Source organism: Chiloscyllium punctatum, chromosome 9, assembly GCF_047496795.1.
Source record: "Chiloscyllium punctatum isolate Juve2018m chromosome 9, sChiPun1.3, whole genome shotgun sequence".
Taxonomy (NCBI): Eukaryota; Metazoa; Chordata; class Chondrichthyes; order Orectolobiformes; family Hemiscylliidae; genus Chiloscyllium; species Chiloscyllium punctatum.
The window spans coordinates 128,009,246-128,023,017 of NC_092747.1; positions in this window are offsets into that span (position 1 = coordinate 128,009,246).

Here is a 13,772-nt window from a genome sequence, read left to right on the forward strand (position 1 = left end):
CCCTTCATGATTGTCTGAGACTCTCCTGTAGCAATATTAACAGGCCTCATGTTTAGTGTCAAGCTTAAATGAGCCAGAATGTTTTCCACGTAAAGATTAGGAAGACTATAACTATTCCCTTTGAACATCCAGGCATTAAATCCTTACCAATGCTATCAATTCCATCCCCTTCTAAAGCAAGAGTTCTCTGGATGATGATGGTTGATTGAATCATGTTGTTATTTTAGCATAAAAGAAAGCCATTCAGCCCACCGATCAATGGTCATTCTCTATTGATCATTTTAATCAGTCCCATTCTGTACCTATAAATCTATCAGTTTATTACCTTCAGGTTTCCAAAGAAAGTCCTTTTGAAAATCATTATTATGTCTACTTCCATCACCCTCCTAGGCAGCAAGTTCCAAATCATCATCACTCACTGTGTAAACAATCTCTTCCTCACATGCCCCCTGCCTCTCCATCCTCAGTCCTTCCACTGTCAACTAATGGGCTCAGGGTTCCTTGTCCACCTTTTCTAAACCTGTCATAATCTTCTGTCCTTAACCTTCTCTCTTCCAAGGAGAACAACATAATTTCGTCTAATCTAACCTTGTAGCTAAATTCTCTCATTTCTCAGTCCTGAAAAATTCTGCAAAGTCTCACTGTGAGAAGTATCAAATAGAGATTAAACAGAAAAATGGAACATGATAATTCAATGAGAGTTAAGAAGTTCAGGAATGAGAGAAAGTTCAGGAAACTGAATCCGTAAATAAAAGAAAACTAAAAGACTGTATGAGAAATAAAGTAAGTATAAAGGGAAAGCCAATGTATTTTTATTAAGATATCAACTAGTAAAATGGTGATTGAAGAAAAGGTGGAACCGATTCGGAATGGGAAAGGAGCCTTTTGTTAATCAATGTGGAAAGGATGACTGAACCAATAAGAACGGGGAGGATTCTGGGTCAGAGGGGGGGCTGGAGGAGCACAGCAGGTCAGGCAGCATCCAAGAAGCAGGCAGCATCCGAGGAACAGCAAAATCAATGTTTCGGGAAAAAGCCCTTCATCAGGAATAAAGGCAGTGAGCCTGAAGCGTGGAGAGATAAGCTAGAGGAGGGTGGGGGTGGGGAGAGAGTAGCATAGAGTACAATGGGTGAGTGGGGGAGGAGATGAAGGTGATAGGTCAAGGAGGAGAGGGTGAAGTGGATAGGTGGGAAGGAAGATAGGCAGGTCGGACAAGTCCGGACAAGTCATGGGGACAGTGCTGAGCTGGAAGTTTGGAACTAGGGTGAGGTGGGGGAAGGGGAAATGAGGAAACTGTTGAAGTCCACATTGATGCCCTGGGGTTGAAGTGTTCCGAAGCGGAAGATGAGGCGTTCTTCCTCCAGGCGTCTGGTGGTGAGGGAGCGGCGGTGAAGGAGGCCCAGGACCTCCACGTCCTCGGCAGAGTGGGAGGGGGAGTTGAAATGTTGGGCCACGGGGTGGTGTGGTTGATTGGTGCAGGTGCCCAGAGATGTTCCCTAAAGCGCTCTGCCAGGAGGCGCCCAGTCTCCCCAATGTAGAGGAGACTGCATCGGGAGCAACGGATACAATAAATGATATTGGGGGATGTGCAGGTAAAACTTTGATGGATGTGGAAGGCTCCTTTAGGGCCTTGGATAGAGGTGAGGGAGGAGGTGTGAGCGCAGGTTTTGCAGTTCCTGCAGTGGCAGGGGAAGGTGCCAGGATGGGTGGGTGGGTTGTAGGGGGGCGTGGACCTGACCAGGTAGTCACGGTGGGAACAGTCTTTGCGGAAGGCGGAAAGGGGTGGGGAGGGAAATATATCCCTGGTGGTAGGGTCTGTTTGGAGGTGGTGGAAATGTTGGCGGATGATTTGGTTTATGTGAAGGTTGGTAGGGTGGAAGGTGAGCACCAGGGGTGTTCTGTCCTTGTTACTGTTGGAGGGGTGGGGTCTGAGGGCGGAGGTGCGGGATGTGGACGAGATACTTTGGAGGGCATCTTTAACCACGTGGGAAGGAAAATTGCGGTCTGTAAAGAAGGAGGCCATCTGGTGTGTTCTATGGTGGAACTGGTCCTCCTGGGAGCAGATCCAGCGGAGGCGGAGGAATTGGGAATACGGGATGGCATTTTTGCAGGTGGTAGGGTGGGAAGAGGTGTAATCCAGGTAGCTGTGGGAGTCGGTGGGTTTGTAAAAAATGTCAGTGTCAAGTTGGTCGTCATTAATGGAGATGGAGAGGTCCAGGAAGGAGAGGGAGGTGTCAGAGATGGTACAGGTAAATTTAAGGTCAGGGTGGAATGTGTTGGTGAAGTTGATGAATTGTTCAACCTCCTCGCGGGAGCACGAGGTGGCGCCAATGCAGTCATCAATGTAGCGGAGGAAGAGGTGGGGAGTGGTGCCGGTGTAATTACGGAAGATCAACTGCTCTACGTAGCCAACAAAGAGACCGGCATAGCTGGGGCCCATACATGTGCCCATGGCTACCCCTTTGGTCTGGAGGAAGTGGGAGGATTCAAAGGAGAAATTGTTAAGGGTGAGGACCAGTTCAGCCAAACGAATGAGAGTGTCGGTGGAAGGGTACTGTTGGGGATGTCTGGAGAGGAAAAAACGGAGGGCTTGGAGGTCCTGGTCATGGTGGATGGAGGTGTAGAGGGATTGGATATCCATGGTGAAGATGAGGCGTTGGGGGCTGGGGAAACGGAAGTCTTGGAGGAGGTGGAGGGCATGGGTGGTGCCTCAAACGTATGTGGGGATTTCCTGGACTAGGGGGATAGGACAGTGTCGAGGTAGGTAGAGATGAGTTCAGTGGGGCAGGAGCATGCTGAGACAATGGGTCGGCCAGGGTGGTCAGGCTTGTGGATCTTAGGAAGGGGGTAGAACCGGGCAGTGCAGGGTTCCCGGACTATGAGGTTGGAAGCTGTGGGTGGGAGGTCTCCTGAGGTGATGAGGTTCTGTATGGTCTGGGAGATGATGGTTTGGTGATGGAGGGTGGGGTCATGGTCGAGGGGGCAGTAGGAAGAGGTGTCCTTCACGTTTGGCTTCAGTGGTGTAGAGGTCAGTGCGCCAGACTACCACTGCGCCCCCTTTATCTGCTGGCTTGATGGTGAGGTTGGGATTGGAGCAGAGGGATTGGAGGGCTGCACGTTGTGAGGGTGAGGGGTTGGAGTGGGGGAGGGGGGACGACAGGTTGAGACGGTTAATGTCCCGGCGGCAGTTGGAAATGAAGAGGTCGAGGGCAGGTAATAGGCCAGCGCGGGGTGTCCAGGTGGATGCAGTGTGTTGGAGGTGGGCGAAGGGGTCCTCAGAAGGTGGGCGGGAGTCCTGATTGTGAAAGTGAGCTCGGAGGCGGAGGCGACGGAAGAAGTGTTCGACGTCACGGCGTGTATTAAATTCATTGATGTGTGGACGGAGGGGGATAAAGGTGAGTCCTTTGCTGAGGACTGATCGTTCGTCCTCAGTGAGGGGAAGGTCTGGAGGGATGGTGAAAACTCGGCAGGGCCGGGAGCTGGGATCTGGTGTGGGTGTGGAGCTGGGAGTGGGGGCGGAGGCAGTACCTGGAGTGGGTGTGATGGTGGGGGAAATGGGAGTGGAGTCATGAGCAGGGGTGGTGTTCCCCTCTGGGTTCTGGGGTCCAGGAATGTTGACAGTGGGATATGTGGGGGGCATTTCAGCAGAATGCAGGTGAGTGGCATTGGTGGGGGCGGAAGTGGTGGCAGACACGGCAGTGGGAGGGGGGCGGAAGTCACTGAGCATGTGACATCAGCGATGATGTGAGGGGCGGACGTGATGTCACGTGTGATGCATGAGGAATTGTGAGGGGTGGAAGTAGTTGTGGGAGTGGCCATGATGGGGGCGGAAGTGACATCATCAATCAGCGTGGGGGTGGCAGCTGCACCAGCCACATGGCTAATGGTGTCCGAGCAGTTCCAGAGGTGGGGAGAATCTTCTGGAATGTTTGAGGAGCGCTGGTTATGGAGGTGGGTAGATAAAAGGTTGTTGTACTTACAGTTTTTGATGTTTGAGATGGAGTTGAAATACTGTTTGTTGAGAGTATGAATTCTCCTGAGGATGTAGTACAGAGTGGGTCCTTTGCAATTCTGAGAGAGTGTGGCCTTCAGCTGAGGCAGGGCTGACTGTAGAGAGGTTAGGTGCTGGAGCATTTGTAGAGAGGTTAGTTGCCGGTTTTACCTAATAAGAACAGGGGGCCCACTCAGTAATTGGGCTCTGATGACACCTCAGCCAAATACCTGGATAGTCAATGTACAGACTTGTGTATATGAATGATTAATTCTGATCTCTGTATGTAAAGAAATGGAATATATACGTATGTATGGCATCACCAATTGTATAGCTATCAAAATAATTTTATGAATAAAGTATATTTTTGAAATTAAAAAAGTAATTATTTTAGACCTATTCCATAGAAATTAGAGAATAAAGCAGTAGTGAAGAAATTGTAGAAATATAGAAAAGGACATAATATATACAAAGATGGGGTCCTCACATTGGCAGTGCTCCAAGTAGACAAGGTGTCTTATCTAGATAGAATATATTATACATTACTGTAGGAAATAAGGATGAAGATAGCACAGACTTCAGCCACAAACTTTCAATCCTCTTTGAATATGGGAGTGGTACCAGAGGACTGAAGAGTTAGGAATGTTACACTGCTGTTCAAGGGGAACAGGAATAAACACAGTGGGTGCAGCCCAGTCACTCTAACATTGATCAAACAGAAACATTTCAGGACAAAAATAACTAGCTCCGGCAGAATCAGACTGCTTATAATCCTGGAACTCTATTGAATTGTAAGCTAAACTTCTGTAACCTTCCCCTTCCCATCACAAAAACTCATGTTTAGTTTGTGTCCATCCTTACCTCAATCCACCAATTGCTCAGTTACAGCTGTTTGCTTGTTGCAATATATTCTAGGCTGCAGTACCATCCTCCTTTCGAAATTTCATTTGATCCAAAAGTGTTAATGTAGTGTCTTAGTTTGTATCAGGCCTTGTTTACTCCTCAGCCATCTTGCTAACCTACAGTCTCTCCCCAAACCCTCAGGTTTAAAATTTTCATCTTTATTTAAATCTCTACACTCCTCACCCTCCCAATCTGGCAGACTTTCTGTTCCCCTCAAACCTCCTCAGTTCATCATTCTTCTGACACACCATCATTGATATAGCCCACACTAAATCCCTCTTAAAACATACTTTGTAAATCACTATACAAGCTAAGCTTTTGTCACTCATTTTGATAACACCTTCATAGCTTGCCCTTTGTTTATCAAATATCAGACGCCAGATCACTTTCGGATTTAAGGGAAGAAGGTACCAATGGAGTCTTAGTCTGCCAACTTTCTGTGCCCAGTAATAAGTGCTACCAGTTTGCATGTGTATGGTGTGTAGTCTTTGTCTATCTACCGTTGCCAGAATTTGCTTGTAACATCTGTACAGAAATCAACAAACTCACTCATTCTGAACAATCTGTGTGCCTTTGTTTCAGAGGAAGTACTTCATGAATGATTTGGAAACACTGGTGTTCGACCTCCGACCTTCAGGTGACCATCCTCCAAGGCAGACTTCGGGACAGCCAACAACGAAAAGTGGCCGAGCAGAGGCTGATAGCCAAGTTCGGTACCCATGCACTAGACACATGCAGACAGACAGACAGACGGACACAAAGACAGACACGGTGGCTCAGTGGGGCAGCACGGTGGCCCAGTGGTTAGCACTGTTGCCTCAAGGCACCAGGGTCCCGGGATCGATTCCAACCTCGGGTGACTGTCTGTGTGGAGTTTGCCCATTCTCCCCGTGGCTGCGTGGGTTTCCTCTGGGTGCTCTGGTTTCCTCCCAAAGTTCAAAAATGTGCAGGTTAAGTGAATTGGCCGTGCTAAATTGTCAATTAGGTGCATTAGTCAGAGGGAAAAGGAGTTTGGGTGAATTAGTCTTGGAGGGTCAGTATGGACCTGTTGGGCCGAAGGGCCTGTTTCTACACTGTAGCGAATCTAATCTAAAAATCTAATCAAACACAACAGGCACACTCAGACCCTCTCTCGTACACTCACACATACCCTCCCACATACACACTCTCACAGACTTAAAGCCTTTACACTAACACTCACACAAATACATACACCCTCTCACAGACACTCATAACCCACATACACACGTACACATATAGGTTTGTGGGGTGAATTTGTACTTGCAGAATTGTCATTTACTTTGCTCAAAAACTGAATGAATCCATGTAAGATTCTGTAAATCTATTTTTAAAATTAGCATCAGCCTGACTATTGGGGCACAGACAGCTCACACAGGGGAGCTCGCACCTTTAATACATTATCTGGGCTGAGATGACACCAATTGTTAAAGTTCACTTCAGAATGTATTTTAAAAAAAAATGTTTTGTGATTTACGTATGAAAGAACTGAAACCAACATGGTCATTCTAAAAGATGAGACACTTAACAAACAATTCGGGTCTTTTTCAATATAATTTCAGTTACGTCACACTATAAACTTTTGCTATAAATTCTGTGTCCTACAATCTTATTCTCCACAACCACCTGATGAAGGAGCAGTGCTCTGAAAGCTAGTGCTTCCAAATAAACCTGTTGGATTATAACCTGGTATTGTGTGATTTTTAACTTTGTACTTCATGAATGAAATTGAAAGCTGCTGTAAAATCACGGCACAATGACAGTCCACGTTGAGCAGAAAGCATCACAGTGTGTAGAGACATGGACTGAAGCCTCCTACTCGCAGGGTACACATTCTTGGCATCTTCTGGGAGGAGCGGGCATCTTACTGTTTAGTTGGATAAGCATCAAAAATTGTAAGTAGTGTCACTATTAGAGCTGGTAACATACCTTGTAGCAGCTGACAGAGGGCTGCATTTGAAATAGATTAATTGCCGGTCAGTTGTAACATTCATGGATGCATATTAAGAAAACATTAAACTGCTAAACAGTTAAATACTAATTACATCATTAAAGTATACTGAAAACACTAATCCCAAAAATAAGTACATCTTATGCAGATTTTTCACTAATTTAGCATTTGGAGTGAATTATACTCACACTCAGTCAGAGATAAATGAGTCGATCTAAGCCATAGGCAGACTCCAGACAATTCTCTTGTTCCAGGAAAAAAAGATTGGCCCCAAACATAATCAAACAAAATGGAGTAATAATGGAGTAATAATGAAGCATTATGCAGTTCGACTCATACTGTACAACTGTGCCTACAGAACATTGAGTGATGTCTTATAATGATACTTTAATAAAAAGAATTAATGTTCCAAGTGTCAGAAAAACCCAAAATTCAATGCCTAGATTTGTCTTTGTGATGGTGTAACATTTCATCTAATCTCACTTTTGACGATCAGATTTTAAAGACATCAGTCTTCAGTTATACGTACAGATAGACAAGGTACTGAAGCACTGAATCTTTTCAAGTTTTACTCTAATTGGATACTCCAATATGAGACTAAATTACTTTGAACTTTACTACTGAGATGAGTGGAAAGCCAGTTGTGCAGTTCTTCTTTTATAACCTGTTGAGAACCGACAGAGGATTTCAAAGGAATAAATCAGTTCTCCAGATTACAATATGTTTAGCAGATACTGCAAATTATAAAATATTTGATGATTTTACATAAAAACATAAGGATTAAGAACTATTTAAACTCCTCAACCATCCAACTCCTCAAGCCCTGCCATATCATGCAATAAGATCATGGGTTAAACTGATCTTCACTTCAATTCCAATATCCTGCCCATTCCCATTGATCCTTGCTTCCCTTTCAATCAAAAATCAGACTAACTCAGCTTTGAATATATTCAATGATCCAGTCTCTATTGCTGTCTGGGAGCAGAGAATTCCAAACAGTAATCCTCAGAAACAAGAAATGACTCCATATCTCCTCATAGAGTCATAAAGTCATAGAATCATACAGCAGGAAACAGACTCTTCAGTCCAACTAGCCCATACCAACCATGTTCCCATACCAAACTAGTCCCGCTTGCCTGTATTTGGCTCATATCCCTCCAAACCTTTCCTGTTCAGGTACTTATCCAAAAGGCACTTAAATGTTGTAAATCTTCTTGCTCCCACCACTTCCTCTGGCAGCTCATTCCATACATGAACCACTCTCTGTGTAAATAAGTTACCTCTCATAATTTTTAAATCTTTCTCCTCTCATCTAAAAAATATGCACCTGAGCATTGAACTCCACCACCCCATGGAACAGATCCTGTCACTCACCTTAGCTATGCCCCACATGATTTTATAAACTTCTAAAACGTCAATCCCCAACATCCTACGCCATGGTGAAAGAACTCCCAGCCTAATCCAGCCTTGGTTTATAACACAAACACCCCATTCCCACCAAACATCCTGGTAAATCTTTTCTGAAACAAAGGCAGAAATTGCTGGAAACTTCAGCTGGTCTGGCAGATCTGTGGAGAGAAGTGAGAGTTAACGGTTCCAGTTGAGTAACCCTCCACAGAGTCTTTTCTGAGCCCTCTCCAGTTTAATAATATCCTTCCTATAACAGGGTGACCAGAACTGCACACAACACTCCAGAAGAGGCCTCACCAATAACTTGTACAACCATAACATGGCATCCCAACTTATGTACTTAAAGATCTGAGCAATGAAGGCAAGTGTGCTAAACACTGCCTTAACCACTCTATCTGGATGTGATGCAAACTTCAAAGAATTATGTACCTGAACCCATAGGTCTTCTGTTCTACATCACCACCCATTTCACACCCTCACTCCAGATTCATTCTGGGGAGAGGAAACTTCCTTTCAGCATTTACCCTGTCAAGCCCCCTCAGGATCTTATACCTTTCAGGATGTTTCACACGCTTCCTTCCAAACTGCAATGAATAAAAGCTTAACCTGCTCAACCTTTCTTTACAAGAGAAGCCCTCATCCCAGGAGTCAGTTTACAGAACCTTCTCTGAACTACTGCCAATGCATGGCCATCCCTCTTGAGGCAAGGTGACCAAGGATGTACAGATACAGTAGAAAGCAATTCCTATTCTCTGCTGTTTTAATGATCATCAGGTAGGAGTAGGTCCATTCCAGAGACTGGAAAATAACAATACTGTGAGCGCCCATCGTCAGTATCAAACAGGCCAGTCTTAGGCCAATCGAAAGATGATGCTTTCCACAGTACCTCTGAAACTCCAAACACAAGTCCTTTTTCATTGTCCTCTGATTGGCAGATTACTATTAATTAGCAAAGATTTAGGGGAGGGTGGTGTTAATTGAGCTCTTGATTCATAAATAATATGAACAGGTTCCTCTGGTAAATTGGTAGTAGCCCTGAAACAGAATTAGATTAGGATTGGGATTAGGGTTTATTGTCTTATATACTCAGAGAATACAGAAGTACAGTGAAAAGTTTGCAAAGTCACCGTCCGTGGCACCATCTCAGGTACAAAGCCGAAAAATAAATAAATAATGTTAAAGATTCAACATTACAGTCCTTCTTAAGGGCTTAATCTCTTCTGCATTGGGCTCCTCTACAACAATGGGCATCTTGTCCACTTGCTGGATCCCTCTCCCTGCGATTGACATCACTATGGATACGAGGTGAAAGTGAGGACTGCAGATGCTGGAGGTCAGAGTCAAGATCAGAGTGGTGCTGGAAAAGCACAGCAGGTCAGGCAGCATCCGAGGAGCAGGAAAATCAGATAAATGGGAGGGGGGGGGTGGGGCTGGGGAGAAGCTATCTAAGAGTGCAATAGGTGGATGGAGGTAGGGATGGAGGTGATAGGTCGGAGAGGAGGGTGGAGCGGACAGGTGGGAAGGAAGATTGGCATGTAGGACAGGTCATGAGGATGGTGCTGAGCTTGGGAGTTGGAACTGGGGTAAGGTGGGGGGAAGGGAAATGAGGAAACTGGTGAAGTCCACATTGATGCCCTGGGGTTGAAGTGTTCTGAGGTGGAAGATAAGGCTTCTTCCTCCAGGCATCGGGTAGTGAGGGAGTGGAGGTGGAGGAGGCCCAGGACCTGCATGTCCTCGGCAGAGTGGGAGGGTGAGTTGAAATGTTGGGCCACAAGGTGGTGGGGTAGATTGGTGCGGGTGTCCCAAAGATGTTCCCTCAAGCACTCTGCGAGAAGAACACTTTAAGGAACATCTCTGGGACACTCGAAACAATCAACCCCACCGTCCCGTGGCCGAACATTTATCTCTCCAGCCCAGAGGCTCCCCGCCTCATTCCTGATGAAGGGCTTTTGCTCAAAATGTCGATTTTCCTGCTCCTCTGATGCTGCCTGACCTGCTGTGCTTTTCCAACACCACTCTAATCACCATAGATACCTCAGGCTGCCTAATGTCCCCTTGGCAACAGATGTTGGGTCCTCTCTCCCTGCAGTGGCTCGATCTCCGCTGTGCTGCACAAACCTACTCTCTACATGCAAAAATGCAAATACAGAAGTTCTTCATTCTCATCTTACCTAGATGTCGCATCTGACCTGAAATAAGAAATCGTATTTCAGAGGCCTTCACCTTCTGCATGAAGACTTCCTTCCCTTTGATCTGGGTGAACCCCTAGTTGCTTCTCCTGCCACTACAACCAGTTCATTCACACAGCCCCACCCTCCCAAAACACAGGCATCTTCTGCTGCATCCGCCAGTGGGTCTCCTTGGCGGTAGCTGTAGATGGTCACCCCGGGCTCTGCATTGGGTGCTGCCTGTGTAGCCATTCTTGTTCTTTTAACAAGGGATTGAACGTTTTCGGGCCTGAGGTGAGGTGACATTGACCATGTGCCATTTGTGTAGATCTGTCTCTGCATTGCTGCAACATTCTACCTCAGTTTTACAATGCGTTCAGGTATTGAGGTGAGCAAGGAAACACACGTACTCTCCATACAAGTCCAGCCTTGTATTGTGCCTCAGCAGACCAGGTCAATTTGTGTCTAATGATCTTTGCTCCCATTGTAGCATTGTAAGTTGGAAGCAGAAACTTCAGCAGCAGCCTGCTTTGCATGTGTTCATTTCAAATGTCCACACACAGATAGTAGATAAACTCTGGAAGTTAATTCACTCCTTATCTGTTTGTGTGTATGTATGTTCTTCCCACTTTCTTTGTATTTCTTAATATCTCTGTTTGTCTCTCTCCAGGATCCCTACTGAACAGTCATTGAAACAGCCCCCCCTCCATTTGACATGCTGCAATGGAGGCAAACAAATGTTGACATGATCTTTCTCAACATTTGTCCCAGTCTACCAAGTCACAATAAAAGCTGAGTTGTTACAAAGATAATTATTTTCTTCTCAGGGACTCTAAAAGGATATGCTGCAGGTAAGGTATCCATCCTTTGGTGTCTTCCCCTTCCATGCTTGTATCTGATTGGTCTTCTCTTCATTCTGTAACATCATGAAAAACACCACAATGAACATTGAACTCAGATAAAAACTGGAAGAACTGTGGATGTTGTAAATCAGAAACAAAACCAGAAGTGGCTGGAAAAGCTCAGCAGGTCACGCAGCGTCTGTGAAGAGAAATCAGAGGTAACATTTTGGGTGTGGTGACCCTTCCATTTTTATAAAGAACTTATGTTTCTTGTTAATGAGGTGAGAATAGAGGTTGGGGTGGAGCTGTGAATACATAAACTGAGAATATGGACTACCGAGGGTGGCCGGGGTCAAAGGTGGGAGTGAAGACAATGGGGACTGGGGGCTGAGGGAGCAGTGAGGGTGGGGGTGGAGCTTGTGCAGGAGGAGTGGTGAGGGAATGGTGAGGTTAGCGAGGGAGTTGAGTTGTGAGTATTGGTAATCTGGGGGACAGACTGTGAATGTAGGTATTTGGAATTGGACATTAGGATGAATTGTGAGGTTGGGGAGTGGAGTGTGAGGGGCTGTGAGTGTTGAGAGCGGTGGAGACAGGGATTGAGGACAATGAGTCAGGGTGGGCAGGAACTTTAAATAAAGATATCGGATAAGGAACATAATCCTTCAAGGGATTTTATACACCAGCACACACAATGATACTCAGAAACAGTATCGGCTTTAGTGCAGAGTCATCAGGGTCTACACTGAATGGTTAAGTAAACTACAGTCCAACAGAGTGCCCAATCCTGTGGTTATCTCCAGTATGAACTCAAAACCTGTACGCACCAGTAAATCCTGTCTATGTTCCATACGGGTTTTATATTGGTTTGTTTGAGCTTTCTCACTCTGGGAAGCCTGGGCTCAAGTCCCACCTGCTTTCGTGGTATGTAATAACATTTCTAAACAGGCTGTTTTTTTAAAAAAGAGCAACAGCAGCAGATTCAAGACAGCTTTAACTAATTTCCATTAAAATCTTTACAGATAAAAGCTGGTGACAGTGTTCACTTGAGTGCTCCAATCTGAGTTATGACCTAAACCCCAGGAATTAAAGGTGCATTACAAACTCAATTTGACCATCAACTTTCTGGCTATTTTGTCCTGTAGTCTTGTATCTACAAAAATTTATTTTGGCTTCATGTTATTTGTTAAAGCACTTTTGTTTTCATGTCAGGATATGTGCAGCAAACCACAATCATATAAGCGTTTATATTAATTTTGAACATATGCATTAGGTAAAATAAATCTGCATTCACATTTTTTTTTCAGTGAACAGAGATGCGTATTTCTTGCTCATGACATTCAATGTTTTTTAAATTTATCAAATGCATTTTTAAATGAAATTCATAACAAAATATACTATCATAATTTTGAAAGAAGGAAGAAACATTATTCCAAACCTGAGATGACCTTTCCTAAAGAACATGAACTAAATTGGTCAGTATAAAGATTCATTAGGACATGGCCTTTATATTCATGACTGAGGTTTGGCTAGAAAGGACATAAGTTCACATTTTCAGGCAATATAAAAGTCATTTTAAGCAATGTGGAAAATTGTAACAGACTTTAAGAGAACACAGATTGATAAAAAGGCAGCCACATTAGAGTAGAGGAAATATTGGTTAATACATTTTGATCTGAAGATCGAGGAGAAATGATAGTTTCAATGGGCAACAAATCTTTGAAAGGCAAATCAAGAGATTTTAAAAAAGAATGAAATGGGGTCCTTTGGCTTTATTAATAGTGGAATAGAGCAATGAAAGAAGAAAGTTTATTTGATTTGTCACATGTACCAAGATACAATGAAAAGTATTGTTTTACATTTTAACCAGACAATCATACCTTACATAAGTACATCAGGGTAATGGAACAGAATGCAGAATATAGTGTTACAGCTATAGAGAAGGTGCTGAAAAAACTTAACTCTAATATATATGAGAGGTCCATTCATAATTCTGAAGAAGTTATTCTTAAATCTGTTGGTGCATGTTTTCAAACTTTTGTATTATCTGCCGAATGGAAGAGGATGGAAGAGAATATAACTGGGGTGGGAGGGGACTTTGATTCTGTCAGGTGCTTTCTCAAGGCAGCAGGACGTCTAGACTGGGTCAATGGAAGGAAGGCTGGTTTTCATAATGGACTGGACTGCATTCAGAACTCTCTCTGTAATTCCTTGTGGCCTTGGCTAGTGCAGTTGCCATACCAAACTGTGATGCATCCAATTGGATGCTTTCTATGGTGCATCTATAAAAATCGGCAACCGTTATTGTGAACATGCTGAATTCCCTTAGCTTTCTGAGGAAGTCTCAAATCTTTATAAAAGTATAGATGGTTTCAGTAGTGGCATTGTCATTGAATTAATAAACCATAGTCCCAGGCAAATGTTCTAAGGACATGATTTTGATTTTGTTTTCAAAGTTCTCAAATTAGAAGTTCAACTAATGGCAACCCTGC